The following is a 20,806-nucleotide window of genomic DNA, read 5'->3' as shown; positions in this document are numbered from 1 at the left end:
CCCTGTGTCAGGCTTTGTGTTGACAGCTGAGCCTGGAGCCTGCTTCAGATTCTGTGTCTTCCTCTCTCTCTGCCCCTACCCTGTTCACACTCTCTCTCTCCCTCAAAAATAATGAACATTAAAAAAAGTATATATTCACCCTTGAAATTCCAGATTTTAAGTAAATATCTCTTTGTCTTGGTGGTTGTTATGGTTAAAAATATGAAAATTGAACTCCAAGTTCTGAATTTTAGGCAGAGACATCTAGACTTCTGAAACACATTGATTTATATCTGGTATGACTTCCTGAGGTATATGTTATTTTCCCCAAGCAGTGTACTTTTTCCTTTTTTAACCTCATAAAGGGCAGGATGATTTGTTTGGAAAATGTATCCACCTGTTTCTTCTGTGTTGAATACTTTGGTTGTATTTGAGTGATTATTAGTGAATTCTTCTCATGCCCATTAAGGACACAGTTGTGTGCCAAAGTGACTGTGCTCTCCACTTACACTCCTGCCTCCTCCCTCTGGGACACACAAGTGAGGAGTTGGGAGTGAAAGGGTGCAGGCAGAGAGAGAGCAAGGAAGAGCAATAACAGAAGAAAAGTATGCCTGAAGGCGGGGAGAGAGGTTGAAAAAAAGGCACTGCAAAAAATCTGAGAGGCCAGCTTTAGGGGTAGAGAACAGCTGTACTGCATATTGCTTTCTGACAAATCAGTTGAAATGCTTCATAAAAATCCTCAACCCTTTCAGCAAATATAGGGGTTTTTGTTTTGTTTTGCTTTGTCTTTTTCTTTTGAAAATCATATAATGCGGTCGAGAAGGCAATGTTTAATTAAGGGGAAAACAGTTCAGTTCCTGTGAGTAAATTAATATCTACCTTTAGGCAACATGGTGGAATGTTTCATAAGCCAAAAGGAAGACTCTGGAAAATAAAGAAGAGTTCAAGTAGCTGATCCTATGAAAACAGATTAAGGTCTAAGATTTTTAGAGGAATAGACAAGAACATTTTCGGTCCTTGTAGTAAACCTGTTTTGTATTGATTAGGCAAACCAAATGAGACAAATGGACACATTTGGTCAATTCAATTTTCAGAGGCACATCCCCATAGTTGTATGGTGTGGTGGCGATCTAGAGACCCAGGGTTAGGGGGACTTCTGGGAACCTGGCTTCATGTGATTATTCAAGTTAATCATTTCACTTGGCAGGTCTGTGTGCTTGAGACCTACAGTTTTGCTTTACTTGCATTGCAATGATATCTGTGTATACTAAAGAAAACTCCGTCTCTACGTTAGCAGATCACAGCAGATGACTGAGAAAAAAAATTGGCATTGCTGCTCTGGTACTTGCTCATTGCAAGGGGGAAGGGGGCAGGTGGTGGTGTTCAAGGAATTAGTATGTTTTTCAACATGGAGGTTAGGCCATGTACAGTGGGGGGATAAAACTATGATAAAGAACAGAATAGAGAACATGTCTTCTACTGAGGGGCATAAGAAATATAAGCAGCCACAATGGAGGTCATATGTCAAAGCTTTAGGTAGGAATATCCAATTGGAAGAATTGAAATAGATGGCAGTACTTATTAGTCTTTGGAGGATGAGCAGGACTGACATGGGCAGAGAGTAGGGAAAAGACAGTCATTCTAGAAAAAAGAAATAGCATGAGGAAAGCTATGAGACATAAAGAGACAGATCCAAGTTCATAAGGACATTAATAAGAGAAAAAAGAGAAAGAAGGAAAAAGAAGGAAGGGAAGGAGGGAGGGAGGAAGGGAAGAAAGAAAGAAAGAAAGAAAGAAAGAAAGAAAGAAAGAAAGAAAGAAAGAAAGAAAGAAAGAAAGAAAGAAAATAGTCAGATTATTAAAGGCTTTGGATTCCAAGCTAAAGAATTGGTTGGAAAAAGGAAACCAATGGAAATCTCTTCAGAAGGGAGATAAAACCAATAGTATATTTCAATGTTACTGAATCTTTTCATATTATTATCTAATATATTTGATCAGTGGATAAATTTGTTGCTAGGTTAACAAGATTAACTAAAGGCTATGCTGTTACAAAAAGAATCTAAGTTGTTAAATGTTACATCTTCTTGGATTGCATTTTTAAATTAAGAATAGATTATTAGCAGATAATTATTAGCAGATAAACCTTAGTGTTTCAAACTTAAATCAAAATGTCATTAGAGAACATGAACCATGCTAGTTTACAAGCTAGTCGTGCACTAAACCGTTAGGAAGCAAAGCTTAAGTAAGTTTTAATTTCTGCTTTTAGGAAAGAGTTTACATCTATAAATCAGCTATCCCATTCCTCAATTTGGGATGTAAAAATAAGGTCCTATTTCACTTAATTTGTGCTAACATCAAATGTTTCTTTGTACTTAACAAAAAAAGCTGTTCCTTTTTTGCTTTCTTTCTGATACTATTCTGCACATTTGAACACAGAAGACAGTAACATTTACAAACAAAGATCTGGGATGGTTTAGCGAGCCAGGGTAGGGGTGGTGAGCTGGATTCCACAGGGCCCTCTGGCTTTGGCCTGGGGTGGATGTGGCCCAGCCACCACTCTACTTCTCCTCAGGGCCTTAGGAGGGACCAGGGACAGACAGACAGCTCCTAGTGCTACAGAGCTCTTTTTAAGCCTGCATTCACAGTCAAATGCAACTCCTCCAGGGCCCTGGTTCAGAGCCATCTGAGACTCAGACATTTCCAGTGTGTCCATGTACTGAGTTCTGTGGGCCTCTTGAGAATTTCTTTAAAACTTGCTCTTGGGAATGTTAGCAAGGTTGGAAGCTGCCAAAAAAAAAAAAAATCTGCAAGTGTGGGAGGAAGGGAGAGGAAACTTTGTTTTGATTGTTCTTTCAGTTTATCATCTCAGCTGCCTCTCCCACTCCCTCTCTCTTCCTCCCTCCCTCATCCTTGTCCCTCCTCCCCCTGCCTTTCTTCCACTTCTCTCCTCTTCTTCCTCTCTCCATCTCTCTTTTCTTCTGGGAAGTGGTGAAAAGTTAGAGTTTCTAGATGTAGCTCTCTCTCCTCCCCCTGCTTCTCTCTCTCTCTCTCTCTCTCTCTGTCACACACACACACACACACACACACACACACACACACACACACACATTTTGGGGGAAGAGCTATAGTTTCTCACTGAATTTCTCTTCTTATCCCTGTCTTGAAACTTGAAACTGCGTGTGTGTGTGTGTGTGTGTGTGTGTGTGTGTGTGGTGTAGGTACTATGGAAAGATTGAAAAGAAATTGGCTCTGGTTCTCTTCCCTCAGTCCTGAATCTGGCATTAGGCCATTTCTATATTTTCCCTAGGTGGTCCTAGATGATGGGGGGAAGGAAAAGTTTTGCCCGTGTCATGAATTACACTTTTTAATTTTCACAGGCTTTCAGGACATTCTGGCCCTCTCAGTAAAGAATACTTGGAGCTGGGAGGTCAGAGGGGGAACTATTCCCCTCAGGCACTCTGATGTCTTTTTCCCTGTAGAAGGCTGTGGGCTCTCACTGGGGGAGATTCCATCTGTCTGAGCCTGCGGAGTCTGACTCACTGGCCCAGGAGGACAGAGTTCAGCCCCAAGTTGGGAGCAAGACCCCCTGCCTTAAAGGCACAGCACATGGACTCTGGCTTAACAGAGGAGAACGGTGCTGACAAGTAATTGGGCTGCTCCTCTATAATTTCCAGCAGTGTTGTTTATGTGGCCGTCAGTGATAAACAAATTCCAGTACAAAGGTAGTAGTTTACCTAAAATCTTTTTCACTTGGGAATGGAAAAATACATATTGGATTTTACATGCCCTTGTGAATTGAGATCACCTGCATCATCCACATGGAGAACAAGAATATTTATTGTATGATTAAGGTTCTGATCCATAGGGGGAGGAAAAATCATTTGCATGTCACGATTTATCCGCCTCCTTAAATCTCAACCCACTCACTTCATAAATTAACAACAGGTAGCATCAATCTCTCTTCAAAATATGTAAGACACATGTAACCTGGGGGGCTCAGGCTTCGTGAGCTGGTGAAAATAGGTGTTGTCATTAACTCAGACACCCACATCTTAAAGCTCAAGACCCTGCATACTTGGCTGCAAGAAGTTCGGTGTTTCAGAGAATCCTCCTCCAAGTGATTTCTACAGGGTATGCACACGTATTTGTAAATCACCCCGTGTCCTTTCTGGCTCAGATGACCAATAAGCTAGACTTCAACAGGCTCAAGCCTTGACGCATCCAGAAATGTTTTCTGAGTCTGGCATTCTAACCACACGCGGGCACTGCCATTTCAATGTGGACATGTTGCAGCCCAGTCATGATTGCTGCTGGAGGGGTCAGAACTCGGTGACTCGCCCACACAGGTGAAATGATGCTGCTGCCACTCTCCTCTGGGGCCACTCCTGGGAGGTGGAAAGATGCCAGTTACTTCTGTGATCTGTTCAGTTAATGGTTGGGGGTGAGACAGATTATTTTCCCCTGTACTTGACAGGTTTTAGATGTGTATGAAGAAGTAACTTATATTTAACATTTTTATTTGAGAAACTTTGATGTGTACTTCAATTTACTAGCTATCACCTTTAAAACTCTTTGACACGCAGAAATTATCTGCTTGATTTATCATTGTCTTTTGAAGGTTGACTCATTTAGCAATGACATGACATTTGCATTTGAAATCAGTACTGTATTTATTTCATTGTTCTGAGCCTTACTAAATAAATCTGTGTGTTTTTTTTGATAATTGTGAGAAAAATAATAATGTAACAACCATTTTGGAATATACGGGTTATCCATAGTTCACAGCTCTTTCAACTTCAGTCTTCACAAACTCTGCTCAGAATAGCAAAATGACCATGTTCCACCACAGGGAAAATTGTGTCCCGGTGTGTGGTTGGAGCTAGATTAATAATAGTAACAATAAAAACTTTAAGGACAAGCAATGTGATTTTTTCAATGTTTCTTCACTTCTAAAGTGAAAAGTTTCTTCATTCCCTAAAGAAGAAAGTAATAAAACTGATGTTAAATACAGGGAGATCAAAATCTCTCTCATGAGGAATGCAAACTGGTATAGCCATTGGAAAACAGTGTGGAGGTTCCTCAAAAAATTAAAAATAGATCTACCCTAAGACCCAGCAATAGCACTGCTAGGAATTTACCCAAGGGATACAGGAGTACTGATGCATAGGGGCACTTGTACCCCAATGTTTATAGCAGCACTTTCAACAGTAGCCAAATTATGGAAAGAGCCTAAATTTCCATCAACTGATGAATGGATAAAGAAGTTGTGGTTTATATATACAATGGAATACTACTTGACAATGAAAAAGAATGACATATGGCCTTTTGTAGCAACGTGGATGGAACTGGAGAGTGTTATGCTAAGTGAAATAAGTCATACAGAGAAAGACAGATATCATATGTTTTCACTCTTATGTGGATCCTGAGAAACTTAACAGAAGTCCGTGGGGGAGGGAAAGGGGGAAAAAAAGCTAGAGAGGGAGGGAGCCAAACCATAAGAGACTCTTAAATACTGAGAATAAACTGAGGGCTGATAGGGGTCAGGGGAGGGGAAAGTGGGTGATGGGCATTGAGGAGGGCACCTGTTGGGATGAGCACTGGGTGTTGTATGGAAACCAATTTGACAATAAATTTCATATTAAAAAAAATCTCCCTCATGAGGATAAAGATATAGAAATCAAGACCAGGTAAACTCGGTTGAAGTCCTTCGATTTGTGGCTTAGGATAAGCATAAGGACACATACTACACTGTAAGTTTTAGAAGATGTTATTAGTCATATTCTTGATAAATAGGATGGATATTGCATCCAAGGCTTTTTAAAAAACAGTTATGCTCCTTATACTTGGCACGCAGTTAGATTGCTATGTATAGAATTTAGGCTACAATTGACCACAAAGAGAAAATTTTGAAATAAAAACAGGAATTATATTCAAAATTCCCAAATGCCAGTCACTTTTACTTATCTAAATTCAAAATATGGGAATGAAAGGTAGTCATATAGTTATAGTGAACTTTTATTGAGTGCCCACTCTTAATCACACACTTTTCTGATTCTTTACATGAATGTAGTCACCTGCTTATCACAACAGCTCCCTGAGGTGGTAGCATTATTATTTCCATTTTACAGATAAAAAACAGGCTCAGGAAGGTTGAAGAGTCTGTCCCCAAACCCAGAGCTAGTTACTGGGAGGGCTGAGATACAAACTGAAGCAGCTGGGCTTGGAGCCTGCATTCTGAATGATCAGGGGATGTCTTTTTGATGTGAAGACTGCCTGAGATGATGAAAGTTCAGCAGGGAAAAGAACTGAAGGTTGCAATAATCTCCTAACTGAGAAAGAGTGTCTTCGAGAACCAGAGTCTCTGTGCTGCAAACACTTTGTTCTACAGATGAAGAAACTCGCCAAAGCAGCTCAGACGACTGGCTGGGGGTTACTTACAGCTTTTTGTGTGGCAGACTTGAGACTGGAGACTAAGCAGTTTTTCCCGCCTCTCATTAAGTCAACCAACGTTTGTTGTACCAAGTATATTTTAAGGTAGTGAAGACACAGAGCAACACAGCACACAAGGTCCCTTCCGGTAGGAAGATTACATTGTGATCAGAATGGTGATTTGGAATTTGACTAGATTACCAAGGGAGACTGTGGAACACTCATGTTAAAATATTAGAAAAGTGAGGATAGACCATGAGGGACTGGAGTGGGTTTAATCAGTTCTACCTCATTTTATAGATGAACTTATTAAGACTCATGCGTAATAACGTGTCAGAATCATAAATGTCAGAGACAAGCAAGATTCAAACCCATCTTGATACCCCTTCATAGTGAACACAGTGTGTGTGTGTGTGTGTGTGTGTGTATGCGTGCATGTGCACGTGTGCACACGCACATGCATGCACGTGCATGAACGTGTGTGTATATAAAAAGGACATTACAGCTTCCTGGTTAGGCAGTAGCACTTTATATGAATCAGTTAGAGCAAGACACCTAGGCCAACTTCTTAGAACCAAAGAGATCCATTTTTCTTGCAGAACCTATACAGTCCAACAAAGCCTCACCTTTTTCTTCACAGTTAATTTCATCAGAAATTCAAACTCACTGACGTTTACTGGTTCAAGTTCCTGGGTTCTATGTTGGGGAGCTTGTGATGTTAGGGAGCATCCACCAGCCCGGTAGCTGCAAAGGAGATGGCTCAAACAGCAGAGCAGAGGACAGGCATATGCCATCTCCCAAAATTTAAAAAAAGAAAGAAAGAAGGAAAAAGGAACCCTGTCTGGATGGATGCAGCCTGAGGCCAGGGTTGCCCAGGGCTTGGATATGTGGGTCATGGCCTTGCTAAGAGTCTTGGCACCTTAAACTTTGAGAAGCCCAGGTGAGGGTGATTTCTAAACAACTTACTTGCTACAGTTCTATAGACAGTGGGGGTAGTAGGAACTAGAGGGTGGGTGTTTTTGCCTTTCAGAATTACTGTCAGTCTTGTGATGGGTTTCTCAGCATGGGGGACCCCATCACTCTGGCCTTCCTGAACCCACAGCTCACCCCACCCCCCTCACCCCCCGTCAGAGCTAACGTGGCAGAGGTGGTTGGGCAGTGGTTACTGGCTCAAGGCCCTGAAACACTGAGTAATTCTTAGAATGGCTAGGAATGAAGGCACCATTCCAGACACTTCCACGTTGTCTAAAAGTATAAAAAAAAAAAAAAAACCCTACCACCATGCAGCCCAAACTGTTGGAGGCAGATCCCTTGGCTCTGAAACAAGACCCATCCCTTTTATGGAAGGACATTGCTGGAAAGTTCCACAATATAGGAAAGCCAGGGTTCTTTTTCTATTTTTTACAGAGCAGGGAGGGACCAAATCAGGAGTGAGGAATGAAGAGGGATGGCTGAAGGGAATCACAGCGCTTTTCTAGAAAGTTTTGAATTTATATTAGCACTCTTGGCTTATAAAAACAAACATCAGAGCTTCCTTTCAGATATCCTCCAGTGAAGAGTCAACCACTTTTCTGGAGCCCCCCAAGCTGTGGACTTATCGAGAAGTCAAAAAGCATGGAGTTTATAATTTCAGAAGAAACAAGACAAGATATATTGCACATCAAATCTTATAAATGACAACTGGCATGACCAACAAAAATAGGCCGTTGTGGCTGCACTCCAGCTGAGAGTTTATTTATTGGAGAAGAGAAAGGTACAATCAAGAGAGAGGGGAATCATGTCAGGATGTTATTGGAGTCAAGCAGATTGACTGCCTGGACTGACATTCCTGACTGTGGAGAGCAGTGAGGCCAGCAGTGGGGTCAGAGACATGAGAACATTTGAGACATGGACTTAGAGCCCCCAAATCGATTTTAAATTGGATTCCAGGTTTTAGTGCAATTAAAAGCCACTGCAAAGTTTTGAGAAGAGAAATGGTAGGGTCAAATTATTAGAGCAGTATGGTTTTCATTTTAATCAGGACAAACCACAGGGACCAGGAGGATGAGAGGATCAGCAAGTGAGGTAGTTCACTAACCAGATCAGTATAGGAGCTGACAATGTCTTTCTGAAACTGACAGATTAAAGCTACAGAGTGACACTGCAGACGCGAGGATTTTTTTTCCCCTTTAATTTTATCTGATTCAGTTACCGTGTTAGTTCTGACAGACTTGGATCACCAGCTTGATTAGTTCTCTTATGCATCCATAAACACTAAAATTATACTGTTTCATCCATTTATGTCTTTATTCACATCCACAATTTAGGCGAAGTGAAGAGGAAAAATGTCCAGATTAAGGATGACTGAATTATTTTTCTATCCTATTTTGAAAAAAAAAAAAAGGAATTCATGTTTTTCTTACTTTGTCATTATCAACCCTACTCTTTTTGGAGGATTTTCGTCTGAAATCTGAATGTGTTTACCAGCTGGGAAAAATCTGACATTTACTTGATTTTGTCCCTTGGAAGTAAAAAAAAAAAAATTGGCAGTCTTATTAAACAACAAGTCTGCTTATTTATTCCTTCAATCCCTCCCCAGGTTTTGAGTTTCTTTCAAAGCTCCGACAGACCTCTAACCAGCTTTTTAAAGGTAATTTCTTCAAGTGCTGCCTCTGGCCACAGAAAATGCCACGTAGCTTTCTGGGTTTATAAAGGCTGAGAAAGCCATTTTGGTTATATTTGCAGCTTTTTGTGTGGTTCTGGGTGGGTAACACTCTATTGCCAACATTATTCTTTCCCTCTTCTGGGAAGAGCCATAATTGTACTTGGCTTGGTTAACACAAAGGCCTCTGAAAAATATGAAGCTGATCCCTCTAGTGTTCTTTTGTGGAGACTACAGTACAGAGTGCGGGACGAAGGAAAACAGCAGCAAAATGTCACAGACAATAGCTCCTGAAGTCAATCTGGTTTTCAAACGACGTTAATAAAGTGACTTGCAGAGACAGTTCTGTGTCCTGTGTGAAAGTATTTATGAAAGAAAATGTTGGCGTTTTTCTGCAATCAATCTACGTTCTGTGAGTGTGCAGTTGGTTAACATTATTGGAGGATGTGTGGCACTGAGAATTATCTGAACAAAGAGTAAACAATTTAAATAACATTGGTCAGAGATATCAGAGGTGCAGAGACAATGTAAACTTGCCTCGTTTTCAGAAATGAATTTACTACACTGGTTAGGACTATCTGACTATATTCATAGGCTTTTCTGGTCATGCAAGGGGGAGAGGAGATTTCATACGTTTTTACATTCTTTTCCTGATGCTCCCTGATGTTGAATAAAAAGAGTATGCTATCTTCATGTTTTTCTTTGACATTTTCTTCTCCATTCAGACATTTATTAAATAACTATTCTATTTCAGGCATTGAAGATAACAAAATTGATAAGATAGAGTCATGTTCCTCAATAAACTACGCAATCTCACTGGCAGAGATTCTTAAACCACAGCAAAGAGGTATACAAAGCACTTGGGAATAAGAAGAAGTGATATTAATTATTAATATTAGGAAGGGGAATGAGATATTTAAACTGGGTTTTGAAGAATGAACAGGATTTAGGGTCCTCATATTGCAAACAGCTCATGGTTTGTCAGTCTTTGACTGACCCCCAATTCACTAGCGTTTTCCAGGGAAAGCCACTCCGTGATGGGCAGCTGGTCCTCAGAGCTATGCAGCCTGAGTTTCTCCTGCAAAATGCCTTGAGGTTAGTCCAGTTTAGTCCAGTTTCTGTTCTGGTGGCTCCCATTCTTCACATTAAAGAAAAAGAGCTATGCCATAGAAATGCTAGCTTTCAGTTTAATGAACATGAAATAAAATTTGGAAGCATCATAGAGGTAGGTATTCAGACTGCTGCTATAGCTCTGGATTCTGAACAGGCGAACGTACTGCACAAGCAAAACTAAGGGAAATACTGAGAGAAGAACCAGATCCATTGTGTGTGTCTAGAAGTAGGTCCCGATTGAGGGAGTTTGGCTATATTAGATGATCTCTAAGAGCCTTTCTAGTTGTAAGAGCCCATGAATCAATTTTCAGAATTATTATCAAAAGGGCTGATTGCCCCAGAGAGTCTAGGTAACTGCACAGACACTCGAAACCCTACTACAATGGTATTTACTACAGACATTGCCTAACAAGTCCTTCTGTAAAGGGGCCCCCGCTGACAAGATGATATTCACATGATGAAGTTCACTGGCTGGAAAACACTGAGGTAGTTTTCAAAGGTTTCTGACTTTCTTGGTCTATAGAGATCTTTTGATTCATTACATGGAACATATCATCTGCAGTTATTATATTTACATTTTATGTATACAGTTAAAATCAAATCATACTCCTAAGAGCTAGAAGCATATTAAGGGTCTTAAGAAATTGTATAATACAAAATTGTGTTGCAATTCAATGTGAATGTCACTATAGTAAGAAAACTGTATTTTACAGGCAGTTAAAGTAACATTATTGTCATTTTGTAAAGACTGAATTCTAGTATTTCAATAGTTCCCTAATATTAAAACAACAATATGGTATAATAGCAAGGCACCAGTGTGTGTGTGTGTGTGTGTGTGTGTGTGTGTGTGTGTGTGTGTAAAATAAAATTATTCAAGTGTAAAATACCATGGGAGTCAGTGTTTAACCACAAACTAAATAGGAGAGCTGGAAACTATAGATTTAAATCAGACATGCTTCTTTCTAGGAGTCCTTTGGACATAGAGAGTTTCTTTTATAAAACCTTTGTTCAAGACTATGGGTTGACATTGATATGTTGGGATTGTCCCTATGTCTTCAGCCTTTTTATTCCTGCATTAATCACAATACACATTGTTCCATTCATCCTGCCAGTGTAAGACAATTTTTATATATGCTTTCAGAAGAAATGGAGTCCTAAATTAATTTGGGAATCAAAGCTTAAATATTTAAAAAGGAAATCTGCATTTTGTAGTGGGATAGCCATTAATTACAGAAGGGGTATGGCAAGGGGAGAACCCACATTATGAAATGGGGCACAAATTTATTAGGCCTTGAGTATCTAAGAATGTCCCAACTAACACCTGAATTTCCCTAGGGTCTATAAGACTTTGTAGATGAATGAGGTCGTATCAATGGCCATGGCTCAAATTTCATTGGTTTATTTTATTTATTTGACTGATATTGGACTCAAGTGGCTCAAAATGTTCATCCTTCTACCAAATCTTTTGGAAAGTACCTCCAGGGGATGTTTCCTATGTGTGCTGGGTTAAGCAACTTCCCCTGAATGCTGCTACAGCTCTGCACACCACAGCCTCTGTTTTGCCCAGCATTACAGTTCCCCATCTAGAGTCACTTATGTTCTCCTAGATATATTGGTTACCGTGTCTGGCACTGTTAATTTTTACTGGGCACTGACATAGGTTCTAGGCATGCCAAATCTGGGTAGGGACGGAAGGGAGAGAGCAAAGGAGGAAAAGACGATGGAAGGAGGGAAGACATTTTCCCCCCTGATTTTGTTTCAAGGTTTAAAAGTGCGGCTTGTGGGGACATCTGGGTGGCTCAGTTGGTTAAGCGTCCGACTTTGGCTCAGGTCATGGTCTCACGGTTCATGAGTTCAAGCCCTGCATCAGGCTCTGTGCTGACAGCTCAGAGTCTGGAGCCTGCTTCAAATTCTGTACATCCTGGGTCTCTATTTCTCTCTCAGCTCCTCCTCTGCTTGCACTCTGTCTCTTTCTCTCTCAAAAATAAATAAAAACCTAAATCAATTTAAAAAAAGCCAAAAGTGCTGCTTATGTCTTGGTGGGTTACAGAGTAAAGCAGCCACTGAAAGTTTTACGTATAGTTCTTCCTTCTTGAGATTCAGGCATATCTATACACATAGGGAAAACATCCAAAGGTAAGAAATCTGGGATTCTAAATTATTTTTTCTTCTCAATACTTGATATTTTTATTTTTTAAAAAATTGGGTAGGTGTTCATTTTATGTAAGAAAGAAGGAGAAACATCTGTAACTCAAGGTTTTGGGCTCTGACATTATGTTCAAAGGCTGTAATGTAACTGGAAAAACCAAACCGTCAGTTTCTGAGTTAACAATTTTATAAATTATTTATTGATTCATATCCCATTTATGTATAAAGAAGATTCGATGGCACCTAAGATAATTAGAGAAAAGCCAAGGTTAAAAATAAAAGATGAAATCCAAAGAAACGGATAGTAGAGAGAGTTCTTGAAGAGGAAATGAAGGAAATTTACTCTGATAAAAAGGAATTAAAGAAGACTAATGGAAAAAGACCTTGCCACTGAGGAGAATGAGAAAGAAGGAGGCACTGTTTATATCAATAGGTAGTCCTCTGTCTTTATTTTCCATGGCACTATATTGTTAAATCCTACTAGCTCTTTGATAGCTCACCTCCAGGGCTAAACTAAGAAATCCAATTACTCTTCTAGAAGCTGTAGTGATGACCAACTAAACTGTGGCCCTTGGGGACAGTATTTGTATCCTTTGACAGCAATTAATGAAACCAATAAATCAATTAGTTAAATTAAATTAAGGTCCACCCAGCTGTTTCCACAGCCCATCCATGTGTAACTAAATGTGATTATAAGGGTGCCCTTGACGTGAAACGGATACAATTCAAGTGATCTTTGCTGTCTTTATGTCCTTAACGTCTCCCATTTACAAAATTATAGTTATTCTACCTTTGTCTTGACTCTATATTGGATGAACTTTGCTTGGGGGAGAGTTCTTGATAGAGGCAATGGAAATACTCTTTGTACTACTGAGTGAAAATGAATAACACTGGGGACTGCAGTTCTTTCTATTTATTCTTTTCTTGGATTTAAGAAATCTCATTTTTCTTCCAAAATAATTGTTGTTATCCAGATCTATTTTCTATTTCAAAGAGGAGGCTTTTCTCTCTCTTGGCAATGCCAACACCACCAACTTCCACCTTCTCTAGGACCATTCTGATTTCACTCCTTGCCTTACTGGACTAGACTGTCCCCACCCACCCCCCAATTAACCTCATTTTCTTTCCCTACTTCCCAAAGAAGTAAACTGTTTCTTTTTCTTCTGCTTTCTTCCCACCTTCCTCACATAATGGCATTTTCACCTCTTCAGCCACTTTCCTCCACATTATGAATGTATCTTAGCAGTTGCCTCTTCACATTGAAGCCAGTGAGCTTTCCCCACCCTTCACCCTTTCTTTGACTTGTCTCCAGTCTTAGGTACTGTTGACCAATCCCTTCTTGACTGTTTTGAAACTGGCAATGCTACATACTAGGTCTTCTCTATATCTCTCCCCAATGTCTTCTTTATTGCCTTCATTAATTCTTATATCTACCAATTCCTCTGCATATCCATGAAATATTTACCAAGTACCCACTTTTGAAAGGCATTGTGCTAGGTCCTAAATATAAAATAAATAAAAATAAATAAAAAGACATGCTCTTGAACAGCTTATAGAATAGAAAGGGAGTCAGAGGTGAATAAATAGCTATACTATGTCAAAATGAAATAAAATCCTCTGCTATAAGAATACAAAAAATCTGGAGAGAACAATTTTGCCTGGATGGAGCAGGGAAGGACAACATAGATGAAACCTATGTTGAATGACCAGGGTAAAAAGAAAAATAAGTATCATTTCAAACATAGGGGCAGTGTGTGTAGAGACTTGGAGGCCAGGACCTGATCTGAAGTGGAGTCTTGTCACTTTAAGAGTATTATCTATCATTGATAATGTTGGAAAGGTAGATTGTGGCCAGACTGTGAAGAGCTTTGAATGCTGGACTGGAGAGTTTAGGCCTTTTCACTAAAAATGTGTAGGCTAAAAGTTTTGAGCTGATGCCTATAATCATATACAAGTTGCAGAGAACACTTGTCAGCACTGCAAGGAATGGATTAGAGCCCAGAGTTAGCTCATTTCAATGGTCTACAAGAAGAGTCATCAATTGAGACCTGAACTAGGATGGCTGCAGTGGGGATGGATACTGGACATCTTGGGCAGACAAAATGGATGAATGCTGATTTGATGTTGAAGACTGGAGAAAGAGAGAAAACTTAAAGACAACTCTGATGTTTCTAAAATGGTTTTTAGATAATGCCATGCTTCTATGCAAACATTTCAATACTTTCTCACTGCCTCATTTCAGTATTTGAAATACAGTTTCTATATCAGTCAGAGTTCTTTTGGCTACAAGTGAAAGAAATCACCTCTGGCTAGCCAATCAAAAAAAACAAAAACAAAAACAAAAGAGAGGAAGAGAGAGGGAAAAGGGAACTGGAAGGATACTGAGGTTATTGCAAAGAACTCAAGAAAGATTTGAACAACTCAGCACCATGGAAGACAGAAATCAAAGTAGTTGATAGATACCTGAAAATAAGGAATTCATGAATATTTTGTCTCGAGTTCTAATTCCCACACTCCCAGCCTCCAGATTTTTCAGTTCACATCTGTATACTCTTGGGATCTGATTGTGTCAGCCAGGATCAATTGTTTCCCCAGCTTCATTCAACTGCAACCACTGTGGCAAGGTCAGACTATACAGCTTTGGCCCTAGAGGTCATATCCTTGTATGGCAAGGTCAGTATCCCAAAAAGAAGAGAATTTGGGAGCTGAGCAGATACTCTATAAGAGGTGTCTTCTCTATGTTCTAAATTGTTTCAAGCTATGGATTCATTTGAGATTCTGATTTAAAACAACAACAACAACAAAAACCTAATGGCTCTCTTCCCAGAAAAAAAAAAAGCACAATCACAATGATACACAAGGAGTTTTATGGGCCTCTTGAAAATTATGCACAAACCCAGATAAGAAACTTTTGCTTGCAGAATAAAGTCTACACTTAGCCTGACTTTCCAAGGTCTTCATGATTTGGTTTGTAAGAGCCTCTTACCAGTCTGGCATCCCACTACTTCTTTCCTCAAGCACTTACAGTAAAAACAAATTACTTTCCCAACTCTGAACCTTTAATCATGTCATTTCTTCTTTCTATAAAGAATGCCCAAATCCTCTTATTGAAATCCTACTCATCCTTTTAGGGTCAAACTGAAAACCTGTCCCTTTTATGAGCTCTTCCTTGACACATCCATCAACACAGAGACAACTCCCTCTCTTCTTGTCATGTGTAATACTTGATACCCATTTCTCTCACGACATCTATTACTTTCTTCTTTACTTTATAATTTCTATATGATGTATTTGTGCTCTTAGATGCTAAGCTTCCTGGAAACTGGACCTGGTGCCATTCAGCTATGTGCCTGCACTTCTGGTGTTCTCTGTAAGTGTGAGGCACTCAAGAAATGCTTGTCAAATGAATGAAAGGCTACTTATTGGGAGAGAAAGGGTTCCTGTATAATTTTATCCTGCTTATATTTTTACAAGCTCTTCTTTTCAGAGGAACAAGTACTTTTCTTATTTTCCTTTTTATTATACTCATTTCCTCAGGCTTTATGTGTTTCTCTGCTTCCCACCTGGCAAATTCCATCTCCTTTCTTTTTTTCATTTTCCCTTGGAGATAGATTTTCCCCCTTCAGCTTTTTTTTTCTTTTTTAGAATTAATTTGAATGACTGTCTTGCTTTTATTTGTTCTTCAGCCCACAGCTTTTACTTTGGCCTCATTATTCACCAAAGGGAAAATTCTGATCAAGTCAAGAAGCACCCTCCCTTCATCGAAATGCATTGTTTTCAGATTCATTAATGGGTGCAAGAAATTCATAGAAGAGAAAACAGTGGCTGATATTTATATCTTAGGCAGCCGCATTTAATTCATTCCCACTTGCCTCCATTATTTTCACTTCCTTACAAATGACAGATTTAAAAATCACCACCAAAATATTTAAAGTAACTTTAGCAAGTGAAAGATTCTCTTGTCTTTGAAGTGTAAAAACACACTTACAAAATGGCCCAATAGGAATCCCTTCCCACGTGGATGGTTTTCTGGATGGAATTGGGATGAAGAGTGTGTGTGGGGGGGGGGGGGGGGGGCTTGCTATGCATGGAAGAACAGCATCCTCTACTGGTGAGAGGGCCTTTGAGGCTTGAGAAGGCATCTGAGTGTGGAGAGCCAACAAAGCTTTGGAAAATTCTTGGCTGGCATATTCACAACAGATTGAGAATCAATTCAAGACCTCTTATGCTCCTCACTCATGATGTAACTGAAACTTACTTAACTTCATCCCATTGAAAATCAGTAGTAAATCTTCTCTTCCTTCTTTCCCTTCTCTACTAGGTCTTTTCTGTTAAGAGTTACTCTTATTCTTAATTTCCTAGAAAATTCTTATGCAAATATTTTATTGTGGTTCCAACAGTGTATGTTGGTTCAAATGGAGAAACTTGATGTCATCATTATTGTCAAATATTTTCTTAGAAACCAGCTCTGGTGGTGTTCGTGGGGGTCTTTCTGTGGCTGATTTATTATGGAGGCCGTCTTATACAATGATGTCTTCTTGGTATTTACAAGCCCTTGGCCAGGGTCCACAACCAGCCATCATGAAATGAAATTTCCATCTGTAGCAAATACGTGTGAAAATGAGTATATCGTGTGTTTATTTTAAAAATGTGGTACTTGACATTTTCTTGTATCTAATGAAGATCATGTTGGCTCAGTTTGTCTTCTTCTACCTTGGATGTTTAATGGTGGACCAATTCACCCCATGTTACTGGGTTTTTCTTTTTTTTTTTTTTTTTTTTTTTTTTTTTTCAACGTTTATTTATTTTGGGGACAGAGAGAGACAGAGCATGAACGGGGGAGGGGCAGAGAGAGAGGGAGACACAGAATCGGAAACAGGCTCCAGGCTCTGAGCCATCAGCCCAGAGCCTGACGCGGGGCTCGAACTCACGGAGCGCGAGATCGTGACCTGGCTGAAGTCGGACGCTTAACCGACTGCGCCACCCAGGCGCCCCTGGGTTTTTCATGCCATACATGGAATTTTTACAAAATGGCATCTTTCTGGGACAGGAGGAAAAGTAAGGTGAGATAGAGTTAAAGACAAATAATCAGTGCGTAAGTGTGCTGATTTTTATAAGATTTATTTGTGAATTGTAAAATCTCACCCATATCCATAAGTATTAGGCACATATACTTCATTGTTCTCACAAGACTGACAAGTTCCCTAGAGCTTGTATGAAGGGGCATGAAAAGAGGAGAGTGCCTTAGGAGTCTTTTCAGTAGAAATGTGCCCCCCCCCGGAAGTTCTATTTGTAGGTATTTTTATATAATCTTGATGGAGGGGCAATTTCTTTCATTAGGGGGCTTCAAGGATTATGGTCCAAGATATTTTCTATCTCTAGCCCACTTGGAATTAAAGAAGGTCCCAATATCTTATCAGGACATTTCATAAGTCTCAAATCAGTTTCAACATAAGACATTTAGTTTCAGGAATGATGTTTTTTCTCAGGAGACCTAAAGAAGATCTGAACCAAATCTGGATTCACCAAAATTTGTCTTTGCTCCAGTTTCACGGAGACGGCTAATTAATATCTACTAACATATCCACATATGTTATTTTGCATTACAATCATAAGTATATTCACTTACAGTTCTATATTCTCATTTCTTTATGATGGAGCAATTAGCATTAAACTATCCTTGAGGTTATTATGATTACAATGCCTGTTATAGTCACAGTTAGTCATAACTATAATTATCATCACAAATATAGTGGCTATTAAACTAAATTTTAATAACTCACTCTATTATTAATATAATTTTTATTGTTAACTTCATGCCCTCTTAGAAGCTGCATAATAAAGAATAACTGACAGAGAAGTGGAAATACAAAGAGCAGAACAAGGTATCCTATTTCCTGTTGTTAATGCACCAGGTATTAAAGTTTACTTATAAATTTGTAGTTTGAAACTCAATACATGGGGTGCCTGCATGGCTTAGTTGGTTAAGCGTCCGACTTCGGCTCAGGTCTTGATCTCACAGCTCGTGAGTTTGAGCCCCACATTGGGCTCTGTGCTGACAGCTCGGAGCTTGGCGCCTGCTTCAGATTCTGTGTCTTCCTCTCTCTCTCTCTCTCCCTCCCCCACTCACTCTGTTTCTCTCTCAAAAATAAAAACATTTTTTAAAAATTAAAAAAAGAAACTCAACACATTCTTCTCGATTCTAATGGTTTCATGAATGATGTTGAGCTTTCCAACTAGCTTCTACCTCCAAATCTCTTTAAACCATAACATAGCTTAATATAAAACTAATAGGACAAGCAAGAATTGGAGGTTCAGGGCAGAATCGAGGCATGTGGTGCAGGGGGGAGACAGTGAAAAAATTTTCCTTTCTTTCTTGAAAACCAGGCTGATTATAGAGAAAGTAATAATGAAGTTTTCTCTCACTTCCAATCTGACCTTCAACTAAGTTCCCTATGATGGAATCTCACCTGAAAGTAATGCCAGTGTGGTGGGAAAACAGCTACTTGACTACCACATGGGGTCACTGAGCAGAAGAGATGAATGCAAATTTTGTGGACAGGCTTCCACCCACATGCCTGCAGCCTGTCCTTGCCTATAGGTTGTCTCCTCCCCATCTGTCTCACAGCATCTGAGACTGCCAGAAACTTGGGATGTACTTCTTCTAGTTGTTCTAAAAGATTTCAGGGTGTCAGAGAAGAAATCTGGAGGTTAGTGACCTTTTGTGCCTTTATTCACCCTTAACTTGTCATCAACATTTCTGTTTCTACAGCCTCTCCTATAGTTTCCCTCTACTGGCCATTCTTAGTATCACAGTTTAGCGCATGCTTTTCCATCTCTACTCAACTATTGTCATAGATTTCCATACTTCTATATTCTCCCCTTGGCTTCCCCAATATTTCACCCATACTGCTCTTGTTTTTGTTTCTCTGGACACATTGATTAATCATCTACTATATCCCCATCACCGTGCTTAAAAATCTTTATAGCTTTCTTTTTGTCTATAATATAAATTCCAAGTTTCTTTCTTTCCTTTTTATTCTTTAAAATTAATTTACTTATTTTGAGAGAGACAGAGAGAGTGTGAGCAGGGGAAGGGCAGAGAAAGAGGGAGAATCTCAAGCATGCTCCACACTATCAGTGCAGAACCATGTGGGGCCTGAGCTCATAAGAGTGCGAGATCATGACCTGAGCCGAAATCAAGAGTCTGATGCTTAATAGACTGAGCTACCCGGGTACCGCAAATTCCAAGTTTCTTAATGAGATTCTCCTTAGATGAGTAGCCTTAAACTGCCAGAATTATCTCCCAATTTGCTGTCTTATTTACCTTATACCTCAGTGACACGATTCTGGTTTTGTAAACATAACACACATTTTCACACCTTTTTATATTTGCTCATGCTGTTCCCTCTGCCAAGAATGTTTCTCCCTTAAAGAGTGGCGGCAAGATGGCGGCTTAGGAGGACGCTGGGCTCACCGCACGTCCTGCTGATCACTTAGATTCCATCTACACCTGCCTAAATAACCCAGAAAACCGCCAGAGGATTAGCAGAACAGAGTCGCCGGAGCCAAACGCAGACGAGAGGCCCACGGAAGAGGGTAGGAAGGGCGGCGAGGCGGTGCGCGCTCCACGGACTGGCGGGAGGGAGCCGGGGCGGAGGGGTGGCTCGCCGGCCAAGCAGAGCCCCCGAGTCAGGCTTGCAAAAGCGGAGGGGCCGGGCGGACTGTGTTCCGACAGCAAGCGCGACTTAGCGTCTGGGAGGTCAGAAATTAACAGCTCTGCTCGGAAAGCGGGAAGGCTGGAGGACAAAGGGAGGGAGAGCTGCTGAGCCCCCTGACAACAGAGCTCAGTTTGGTGGGGAACAAAGGCGCTCGCCAGCGCCATTTCCCCCGCCCATCCCCCAGCTGAAATCCCAAAGGGAACCGGTTCCTGCCAGGGAACTTGCTCGCTCCGCGCAAACACCCAACTCTGCGCTTCTGCGGAGCCAAACCTCCGGCAGCGGATCTGACTCCCTCCCGCTGCCACAGGGCCCCTCCTGAAGTGGATCACCTAAGGAGAAGCGATCTAAGCCTGCCCCTCCTGCCCCCGAGCACCTTGCCTACCCACCCCAGCTAATACGCCAGATCCCCAGCATCACAAGCCTGGCAGGGTGCAAGTAGCCCAGACGAGCCACACCACCCCACAGTGAATCCCGCCCCTAGGAGAGGGGAAGAGAAGGCACACACCAGTCTGACTGTGGCCCCAGCGGTGGGCTGGGGGCAGACATCAGGTCTGACTGCGGCCCCGCCCACCAACTCCAGGTATACACCACAGCACAGGGGAAGTGCCCTGCAGGTCCTCACCACGCCAGGGACTATCCAAAATGACCAAGCGGAAGAACTCCCCTCAGAAGAATCTCCAGGAAATAACAACAGCTAATGAGCTGATCAAAAAGGATTTAAATAATATAACAGAAAGTGAATTTAGAATAATAGTCATAAAATTAATCGCTGGGCT

The sequence above is a fragment of the Prionailurus bengalensis genome, chromosome A2 (assembly GCF_016509475.1).
Source record: "Prionailurus bengalensis isolate Pbe53 chromosome A2, Fcat_Pben_1.1_paternal_pri, whole genome shotgun sequence".
Classification (NCBI taxonomy): Eukaryota; Metazoa; Chordata; class Mammalia; order Carnivora; family Felidae; genus Prionailurus; species Prionailurus bengalensis.
Note: the sequence above shows the minus strand (reverse complement) of the source record.